Below are 10,583 nucleotides of genomic sequence, written 5' to 3'. Positions count from 1 at the left end.
TTCCTTTTTTTTTTTTTTTTTTTGGCCGGAGGGCATGTGCTTTTAATAGAGACAGACAGACAGCAAGGGAGAGAGAACCATCTGGTGGTGTGTGGTCATGCTTAGTCTTTTTTCTTTCATTTTTTAAATCCAGTCAGGGTTTCGGACATGCACGCACATGTCTAGTGTGTTTCTCGAGCTGTCAGGGCTGGGATTTGACCTGCGGCTGGCCATGTAGGATCCCGCTTTTTGGGTACTGAACCTGACTGCTGTACTACAGAGTGTGGCTCAAGAAGTCTTTTAAAAATATTACAGTAGTACAGTACTAGCTAGAAAATGTGGGTAAGGGGAAAAGTGGCCCAGTCCTTCCACCCAGAATTAATGACTTTTAAAAGAACCTCTGGCTAATATATTTTTCTAGGCAGATAACTCTAATACGGATGCATACCTAGACATGTACACATACTTATCTCTTAAATATGGAGTCACTGTGTACTACATCTTTGTAAGTTCTCAAGTTTTTCTTCTGAATGTAAATTCCACATGGGCAGAGGTTATTTTCATAGTGCTGTGTATGTAGTAGACACTTAGCAGATATTTACTGAACAAATAAACAATGTGTTGTGAATGCTTCCCCCCTTTTTTCATAATTGCCAGAGGGTGCGCACATTCGCCAGGGAGAGGTGCAGAGAGAGAGGGCGAAAGTATCCCCCAGTGGGGCATTGTCGCCCACAGTCCCTTCTTCATTACTCTATACCCCTGGGCTCTTGTGTATGCCTCCCCACACACTTTGTGTGTTTCTCTAGCCTTTGGGGCCAGGATTCCGGCCATGGTCGGTCATGTGGGTTAGGTTTCCTCCAACACGAGGCTACAGGATCTGCCTGTGAAATGTCTTTTAAACATGACAGTGTAACATTTTAAGTAAACAGGGTACCCTCATTTATTTGTCCCACTCTGTGTAGTTGGACATTTAGGTCATTTCCACATGCTGCATGTAGTACATGGTTTTGTTTTTGTTTTTAGTTTTCTTGCTGTAGGGCATGCATGCTCCTGGAGAGAGACAGAGAGAGGGGGAAAGTGAAAAATCACCCCCAGTGGGTGTGGCCACACTGCTGTCCCTTCTCCATTCTCCTCGTGGGATTCGGGGCACACAGACACAGGCACCATGTTATCAAGCTGCTGGGTCAGGACTCGAACCACGCAGCTGGTTATGCGGACCCAGCTGCCTTAACTTCCATGCCCTCTGCTGGCCCAGTACGTGTTTGTGTAGTTGTGTCTTTGCACATTCCCGTAGTTTCTAACCTAAGACGTAATCTCAGAAGTGGAAATGCCAGGGATAGGAGCATATACATTTTTAAGCTTTTGGTACAGATTTGCATATTGCCGTCTAGAAAGTTCAAGTCTTCTGTCTCCCACAGGATTTCCAGTCACACCCCATAACTGCTTCAGGTATTTTCTTTTATTCTCCTCAAGCGCACCCTAGACCTCAGGTCTTGCCTTTGCTAAGAGCATGAAGGCTAGTTTACATTAATCCTGCTTCCTTCCTCTTCACTTCAGAATTTCTCCTTATTTTGATCTATTCCCCAGCCCTTCTTTTTTTTTAAGAATTATTTTATTTAACTTTATTTTATTTATTCATTTAAATTTGACCAGAGAGGGACAGAGTGAGGAGGTGGGAGTGAGAAAGCAAGCTGCCAGGTTTGGGTCTCAAACTGAGGTCGACCTTGTGAGAATCCACTGCCCTTAACCACCACGCCACTTGCCGGCCCTGCCCTTCTGTCTTAAAGTAAGCTTTTTCTTTTCTGATTGCACAACTGGCCAAGGTGGTGCTACAGAAAGACAAGAAGCCTGAGAGGTCAACCTGGAAGTTTAATTTGGACCTTACTCATCTATTAGAAGATGGAATTAAAAAAAAGAATTAGATGTTTATTTGATTCCATTTGTTATTATTATTTTTTAATTTGACCAGAGAGAGATAGAGAAAGGGAAAGTGAGAAAGTAAGCTGCCAGACTTGGGACTCAGACTGCAGTCAGCCATGTGGGAATCCAGCGCTTTTAACCACCATGCCACCTGCTGGCCCCAGAAGATGGAATTTTTGACTCTGGAAATTTTGAACAGTTAGTTTCTGTAGGAAAAGGTTAAAGTCATTGGGAAAACTGGCCACCTTGGAAATGTGGTTCCCATTGAGCACTTCAAGAATAGAATCACAGTTGTTTCTGAGAAGCAGTTTTCTAAAAGGTATTTGAAATACCTCACCAAGAAATACCATAAGAACAACCTTCGTGATTGGCTTCGTGTGGCTGCTCTGACGAAGAGACTGATGGACTCTTACTTCCACATAGTGCGGATGAGGAAGCCTCCCCTAGCGGGCTTTACTTACTAGACGAAACAAACGGAGCATACACGAGAAGGGATTATCTGGAAGTAGACGTTTAGTTTATTAATGAATAGAAATCACTGCTTGTAAAAAGAAAGTTAAGAGTTTTTTATATTATCTAAAACCAATTATTTATTTATTTAGTTTATTTATTATTTTTTAATTTGACCAGAGAGAGTTAGAGAGAGAGAGAAGTTGAGAAAGCGAGCCACCGGGTCTGGGTGGACTGTGGTTGGCCATGTAGCAGCCCAGTGCCTTTACCACCATGTCACCTGCCAGTCCCAAGAGTTGTTTTTGTCTCTGTGCTACTACTCAGCAGTAAAAAGAAGTGCATTTCCGATACTCCAGCAGGGATGACTCTCAGGAGTACTGAATCGAGAAGCCGGGCAGGCTCGAGATGGCGCTGCCTGCTCCCATCTCTGTGAGATAATGCGAGCCAGACTTAGTGATGGTGCCAGAGGCAGACCTGCTGGGATCCAGGGCTGACAGTGAAGGGATGAATCGGGTATAGAGGGACGAGGGCACATGCTGGGTACAAGGGATGTGCTGGCGCCCTCTGCACTGCTGGTATGTGCTGCATCATGTACGTAAGACGAATGCGTTTTATCGTGTATATTGGGTTGTCGGAAAGTAATGATGCATTTTCGTGTAGAAAAACAGAAAAAAATACGTCATGACTTTTCTGATAACCCAATAAATTATACCTCGATAAAGTTAACTTTATCACACTAAAAAAAATAGAGCTGTCATTTGTGAGCTGATTGGATGACCAGGCAGAGAGGGAGTAATTGATGTGGAATCACTGTTGGCAGATAGGTGAGGCCGGGGAGAGTGATGGGAGTCCACTGTGGACCCTCGTCTCCTGCGGACAGGGGGGAGGACAAGACTGATCTGGCTTCATGTGTTACCGGGACTGGAGTGCAGTTATGAAATCGTTAACTCCTGTTACGAGTGCAGGCATGATTGTGACTCTTCTTCCATGAGAGCCCGAGGGTCTGTGTGCCAGCCAAAAAGTGGGATTGGGGGAGAGGAAGCATACCCGATGGGGTGGGTCACACCACAGTCCCTTCTCTCCCTTTCTCTCTCTCAGGATTTGAGGCATCTGTGCACATGTGCCCTGCATGTTCTCAAGCCACTGGGCTGAGATTCAAACTCCAGTCAGCCATGTGAGATCTTGCTTCCCATCTGCCAGACCATGGAACTGGCCCTGAGATACAGTTCTGCCTGAGAATCTGCTTTTATGCAAGGCCACTTTGCTGTTGATTGTGTGTACAGACCAGGCTCGGTCTCACTGATAACATTTTTTAGTGCTCATTTTCTGATAGAATGAAGGAAGGGCTTTACTTACAGATTTTCTTTTCTTTTCTGCAATAGGGTTGCCCTTGTTTCAAGCAAGAGGAGCAGTGAGCTGTGCTTAAAAAATGTTTTAGAAATTTGAGACAGCATGTGGCATAGTGGTTAAGGTGCTGGATCCCACATGGGTGACTCCACCGTTCCTGTCCCAGATCTAGCGGTTGAAAATCATACCGGATGTGCGTACATATGTGCCCAAAATCCCCAGAGGAGAATGGAGGAGACAAGGTTGCAGCGTGACCATCTTGGGGGGTGGTTTCTCACGTTTCCTCTCTCTTTCTGGAGAGCACATGCACACTGTGGCAGAAGTCTAAAAATAAAAAAGTTTCAAAAATTAATTTTCTAGGAGACAGAGAAAAGTCAGTACAATTTAGTATTTGTTAACTTGCAGCTTGAACTTTTCAAGGCACTTGTGTTTAAATTATAGGTGACTTCAGTTTTGCAGTAAGTTATTTGGTATTATTTTTTCTGGTTAGGAAAATTTAAGTTTTTTTCAAACAGTTTTTTCTCTAAAGTGGGAGTAATTATTATATATTAATGGACTAGAAAATTGTGGGTAGTTTTCTCCTAAAAAAGCCAAAATACTGGGTTGCTGGAAAAGTCATGATGCATTTTTGCATTAAAAAAAGGAAAATATGTCATGACTTTTCTGACTACCCAATAGTTTACTTTTAGATACTTACGTAAGGACATGTATGTTAGACTTTAAGTAGGAGGTTAGAAAGCTGTAGTAGTTTTATTTTATTTATTTATTTATTTATTTTTGAGAGGTTTTTCACTATTGGGCGTGTGTGCTCACCAGAAAGACAGAGAGAGATAGAAAACTACAAATCACCCCCCAGGGGGATGGTCACGCCGCAGTCCCTTTTCCTCCATTCTCCTCTCGGGACCTTGGGCATGCGGGCACATGCGCCCGGCGTGAGTTTTAAGTCACCGGGTTCAGGAGGCGAACCGCGGTCAACTACATGGGAGTCCAGTGACATAGCCATTATGCTATCTGCTGGTCCCGAAAACTGTAGTAGTTTTAAAGAAGTCCCTTCTGTCACCATTTGAATACACCACTCACCAGGTATTAGGCTGGAGCTGGCCTGTGTTGACTTTTAGTAGATCGTTAAGTTTTGAGAAATCTGTGAGCTGGCGTTCAACCGGGTGATGTGAAATACCCCGCGGGAGTCACTTGCACCCCGGAAGTCAGCAGGTGCTGCCGACAGGCTTCCTGCTAACCCCCACCTCACACCTTGTCCCCTAGCTTACCAGGAACCTTAACCCACTTGTGGTTACTTTAGGAGAAGATACTCCTGACTCTGGGACTGGAAATGAGAATGAAAATAGTCAAACTTACAGCATCTGTTTTTTTTATGTATTTGTTTGGCTTTAACATTCTGAGACTCTGGGGTCAGCAGGTGACATGATGGTTAAGGTGCTGAACTCCCACATGGCCGACAGCAGTTCAAGTCCTAGACCTGGTGGCTTGCTTTCTCACCTTCTCTCTCTCTGTCTCTGTCTCTCTGGTGAGCACACCTGTCCTGTAGCAATTTTTTAAAAAAAGATGATAAATAAATAAATAGTCTGAGATTTTATGTGTTCCTTTATAAAAATAGTGGATTCTCAGATCAGTGTTTTTGTTACTGTCTTAAGATATTTTGTGTACTTGTTTATAGTTTTTCATGTATTTTTGTCAGATCTTAGCATGTTTCATCTTTCCTTTAAAGAATTATTAATTTAACTTATTATTATTTTAATTTGCTAAAGGGCATGCACACTCTCCAGAAAGAGAAAGTGAGGAAGCAAGCTTCCAGCTCCAGGACTCAAACCACACTTGAACATGTGATAGTCGAGCACCTTAACCACCATGTCACCTGCAGGCCCCAGCATGTTTTATCTTAAAGGCTTGAAATTCAGTTGACTGAATCTTGTTCTCCTGAGATGAGCCTTGCTTTTCTTCTGAAAGGTTAAAAAGCATTGCTTTTTGGCTTTATAGTTTCTGACACCCACAAATGCCGAGACTTGCTCCGAGGTCCCAGGTGTCTCTGTTTCAGTCCTTGGAACCCTCCCCGATGTCCCAGTGTCTGTCAGGCGGCACTTGGTGCATGTTGTGGAGTAAAGGAGAGAGTGCACTTTCACTCCACTCTCGGTAAGGGTTAGATGTTTTTATTATGCAAATGGTATTTGCCTTATTGTCGGACATTATTAAAACTCAAGGCAACAAACATAAAGTTAAGAATTTCCCCATTTTTTCTCTTTTTGCAGTTTATTTCATTATGGGATCAGAACCTTCGCAGTGCTCATCATGGCATGAGTCCGACCCCTGTCCTCCCACGCTGCCCCAACCCAGCCAATCAGGGGGCATGTTTCAGGTTGCCCTGCGGTCCAGGCCACGACGTTCTTGTCACTGGGGCCCTGCAGAGTGGTGCCGTGCCCTCTGTGTCATGGACGATGGACAGAGGCTTTCCTCTCTTTTTGCCCAGCCCCCACTCTGTTTCCTAGATTTGGGTGTAGTTTCTGCATTTTTTTCTAAGTTTTTATATATGCTTTCTGTTTCCTTTTTTATAATATTATGTAAACTATTTTCAATGTTGTTTTGGAGAGGTTTTTGCTATAGGGTGTGTACGCTCGCCAGTAAAGAGACAGAGAGAAAGAAAGCGAGAAATCACCCCCCGGGGGCATGGCCATGCTGCAGTCCCTTCTCTTACATTCTCCTCTTGGAATCTTGGGAATGCACACACACGTACCCGGTGTGAGTTTAAGCCACCGGGTCCAGGACTCGAACTGTGGTCTACCATATTGGAGTCCAGTGACATAGCCATTACACCAACTGCTGGTCCCAAACTTTTATTTTTTTTTAACTATCACAAATAAGCTACAGAGAATATCTTTGTATAGATATCTTTGCAGTGTTATAAATTCCTGGAAGTTGAATTGATTGGTCGGAGAGTGTGTTTATTTAAATTTTGTAGGAAAAAACCATTTTTTTAAAAGAAGTTTTTGCCTTAGGGCTCATGCACTTGCTGGGGGAAGTGAGTGAGAGTGAGCGAGAGAGGAAGAGAGAGAATGAATGCGAGCGAGCCAACCCTCTGGGAGATGGCCACACTGCAACTCCTTCTTCATTCTCCTCCTGGGATCTTGGGCACACAAGCACACACTAGGCCTGATTTTCAAGCCATCAGGTGTGGGGCCTGAACTGCGGCTGACTATGTGGGAGTCCAGCGACATAACCACTATGCCACCTGCTGGCCCTAGACATGTTTTTGAGTGGCACACCAATATAACACAAGACCATGTGAATTACTACCCTTTACAAATTTAGTTTAATTACCATTTCTCTAATGTTTTTTAATGACTAATGTGTTAATTTTGAATATTAAGATACTTCTAATTTTATTATTTTTTTAAAAAATTTATTGCTATAGGGCATGTGTACTCGTCAGAGTGGGTAGGGGGAAGAAAGTATCGTACAGGAGGGATGGCTAAATCACAGTCCCTTCTGCTCCATTCTCTCGGGAGAGTGCACATACACTCACACCTGGCGTGGTTTTCAGGCTTTCAAGCCACCGAGTCTGGGACTCAACTGCATGGTGGACCATTTGGGATCCAACTGCCGTAACCATCACACCACTGACCGGCCCTTAAGTTGCCTTTTAAAGTGCGTTTTTTAAAAGCATTGTCAGGTCCAGCACTGTCATGCAAGCCGGTTTACACTGCTGTCTGACAGGCCGAGGCATGTTGGCGGCCTGGGCTGTTTTCCTGGCCCACTCAGTGCTGGGTGCGGAGAGCTGTAGGAGGCTGAGACACAAGGCCGGGTAATAACCTGTCTCGGCTGAAAAAACATTTTCAGAAAATTAGTCTTTCTGTCATATATATACAAAATATTTCCCCCTCATAGTTAATTTCTTATTTGGATTTATTTATGGTATTCTTAGCCTTTAGAAATTTTTGTTTTGAAATCAAGTTAGGCTTATCACTTTTATACTTAGGGCTTCTGGGTTATTTTAGACATATTTCATAAACTCCACTCAGATTGTGGAATATGCACTTATATATTCTAGTTCTAGCAATACTTAGTCTGCATTTTTGATTAATATAGGATTATTTTTGAGTTTAGAGTAAGATATGAATTCAAATTAGTTATTTGCGCCTTTTGGCTATTCAAGATTATAAAATCTTAGGTATGAGCCTGACTAGGTCTGACTCCTAATTTCTTCTACTACTGTTATATAATCTTGGAAAAGTTGCTTATCCGGTCTGTATCCATTTTATTTACCTGTTAAATGGAATTGAAATTTGATATAAGTATTTAGTGTACTAACTGGTACATGCTGTCTGTTAATTATGTGTTGTACTGTCTAGTGGGTAATCTTACCCTTTCCCCTAATCTCAGTGCTTCCTGTCATACGTTAAATTCTTATATATATGTGGATCCATTTCTGGATTTTCTTTTTTTGCAATAGGGTGTGCTTGCCAGAGAGAGGGGAAGTGAGAAATCACCTTTGGGGGATGACCACTGTCTTCTCCTCCATTCTCCTCTCAGGATTTTAGGCCTGCATGCACACATGCCTGGAGTGATTTTCAAGGTGCTGGGTCCAGGACTTGAACTGTGGTCGGCCATGTGGGAATACAGTGCCTTAAGCTCCACTGTCTCCAGATTTTCAGCTTTTACCAATAAGATGGTAAGAACTGGAGAAAGGAGAATTGAAAACTCTTGGTGTTTGGGGACCAGGAGAGGGCGTAATGTTTACATTGCTGCACTCCCTCTCAGTTGACCACAGTTTGAGTCTCGGACCTGGCGGCTTAAAACTCATGCAGGGTACATGTGTGTTCATGCCCAGATCCCGTGAGGAGAATGGAGAAGGGTTTGCTGTGGGGCGATTTTGCACTTCCTGCCTCTCTGTCTCTACCGCAAGTGCATGTGCCCTATTGCAAAAATCTCTTAGGAAAGAAAAAAGCAGAAAACCCCATGTATTTGTTGCAGTAAAGGGACGCTGAAATGAGCACACAGATCCCCGCAGAGGCTGCCTCCTGCTGTGGCAGTAGTCAGCTGCACTCTCACTCTGCGGTGAGTTCCGTCTTGTGAACAAGAAGCTTGCGTTATTGTTGGGTTTCTGTGGCTTACAGAGTTGCAGAGCAGAGAATAGCTCCAGCAGGTGAGCTAGACGGGAGATTATTCTTTTTCCTTTTGCCCACTTCAGAGTCATTCAGATTGTTGCCTTTTTTTTTTTTTTGTCCTTAGTGCCTGACTTAATTAATACTGTGTTAGAATACTTTTGAATGATCTGGAAGGACATTTTAATCATTACTATTTTTTTTAATTTAAAAAAAAATTTTTCAGAGAGGTTTTTGCTATAGGTCACGTGTGCTTCCCAGAAAGACAGAGAGAGAGACAGAGAGACAGAAAGCGAGAAATCACCCCCTAGGGGGGATGGCCACGCCGCAATCTCTTTTCCTTCTTTCTCCTTGGGATCTTGGGCACACATGCACATGCGCTTGGCATGAGTTTAAGTCACCGGGCCCGGGACTCGAACCATGGTCGATTACATGGGAGTCCAGCGACATAGCCATTACGCTAACTGCTGGTCCCTGGAAGGACATTTTAATCATTACTATTTTTTTTTTAAAGAGTGTAATTTTTTTCCGGCTACTTTCTTACTAATTTCCAGATGCCTGTTAGATATACTTTATTGATTAAAAAAAAAATTTTAGTAACTAAAATTGGGCATGGGGTGAGCCAGGTGGCATGGTGATTAAGGCAGCTGGATCCTAACTGGCTGAGTACATGGTTGAAGTCCTAGACCCGTGGCTTGGAAAACATGCCAAGTGCGTGTTGTATGGCCAAAATCCTGGGAGGAGAATGGAGGAGAAAAGATGGCGATGTGGTCATCTCCTCTGGTAGAAGCTTCCTCTCTCTCTGTCTCTCACTCTCTCTCTCTCTCTTTCTTTCTCTCTCTCTTTCTCTGGCAAGCACACATGTACTATAGCAATTTTTTAGAAAAAGTGTAAATTGGGCTTGTGGTAGGTGGAGATTGAATAATTTTCTTTTGGAGTTACTTAAGTTAGTATCAGAATTTAGGAGTGGAAAGGAAACTTCCAGCTCATCTCTTATAACTACATAACTTTATTTCTTTTTATCATAGAAGATGTAAACGTCGCCCTGGAAAAGCCCCGAGATCCCACCTGCCATCACCCAGCAGCAGTGGCCAGGGCCGTTACTGCTCATTTCTCCATGGTCCTACCTGTGCTGTTCTTGTGCCGGGTGCCTTACACTGACATCCCCAGCCCATTTCATCAGTTTCTACAGAAGATAAGGAGTCCTCAGACTCAGCTCCAGTACGGCTGGCGGATCTTAAGAGAGTTAGCAGCAGAGGGGCCGACTGGTGGCATGATAGTTAAGACCAGTGCAGCCCACGTGGCCTGCTCTGCAGTTTGTGGCTGACTATGTGGTTTGAGTCCCACACCTGGCAGCTTGAAAAACATGCAAGGTGCATACCCAAAATTCCACAAGGAGAATGGAAAAGAGGTTGAGGTGTGGCCAGCCCCCTGGGGAGTGCTTTCTCATTTTCCCCTCCTCTTCCTCTGGCAAGTACATGCTCCCTGTAGCAAAATTTAAATGAAAAAATTAGTATCAAAATTATCAGTTAGATTTTCCTTATTGACTAATCATCTTTCTCAAGTTTATTCAGTTAAATCAGGATATAAATTAAGGCTATCCATTGCAATTAATTGATATATCTCCATTCTTTCTTCTTGCTTTTTTGCTTTCCTCTTCACTAATTATTTGTTGAAAAACTTGATTGTCTTTCCTGCAGCTTTCTACAGTTGGGATTTTGTTCAGTTTATAACATGGTGGTGCTTAACATATTCTTTGCCTCCCATTTTCTG

General features: G+C 43.3%; 1 protein-coding gene across 4 annotated transcripts in view; it reads left to right on the top strand.

Annotated features, from left to right (window-relative positions):
- The window catches only part of ATXN10 (ataxin 10), a 229,583-nt gene that overhangs the window by 112,156 nt on the left and 106,844 nt on the right, over positions 1-10,583 (top strand). The gene's annotated exons all lie outside the window — the stretch shown is intronic.

This window comes from Tupaia chinensis, unplaced genomic scaffold (genome assembly GCF_000334495.1).
Source record: "Tupaia chinensis unplaced genomic scaffold, TupChi_1.0 Scaffold143651_1, whole genome shotgun sequence".
Taxonomy (NCBI): domain Eukaryota; kingdom Metazoa; phylum Chordata; class Mammalia; order Scandentia; family Tupaiidae; genus Tupaia; species Tupaia belangeri.
The sequence above is the reverse complement of the archived record's forward strand: the minus strand, read 5'-3'. Positions and strand labels throughout refer to the sequence as shown.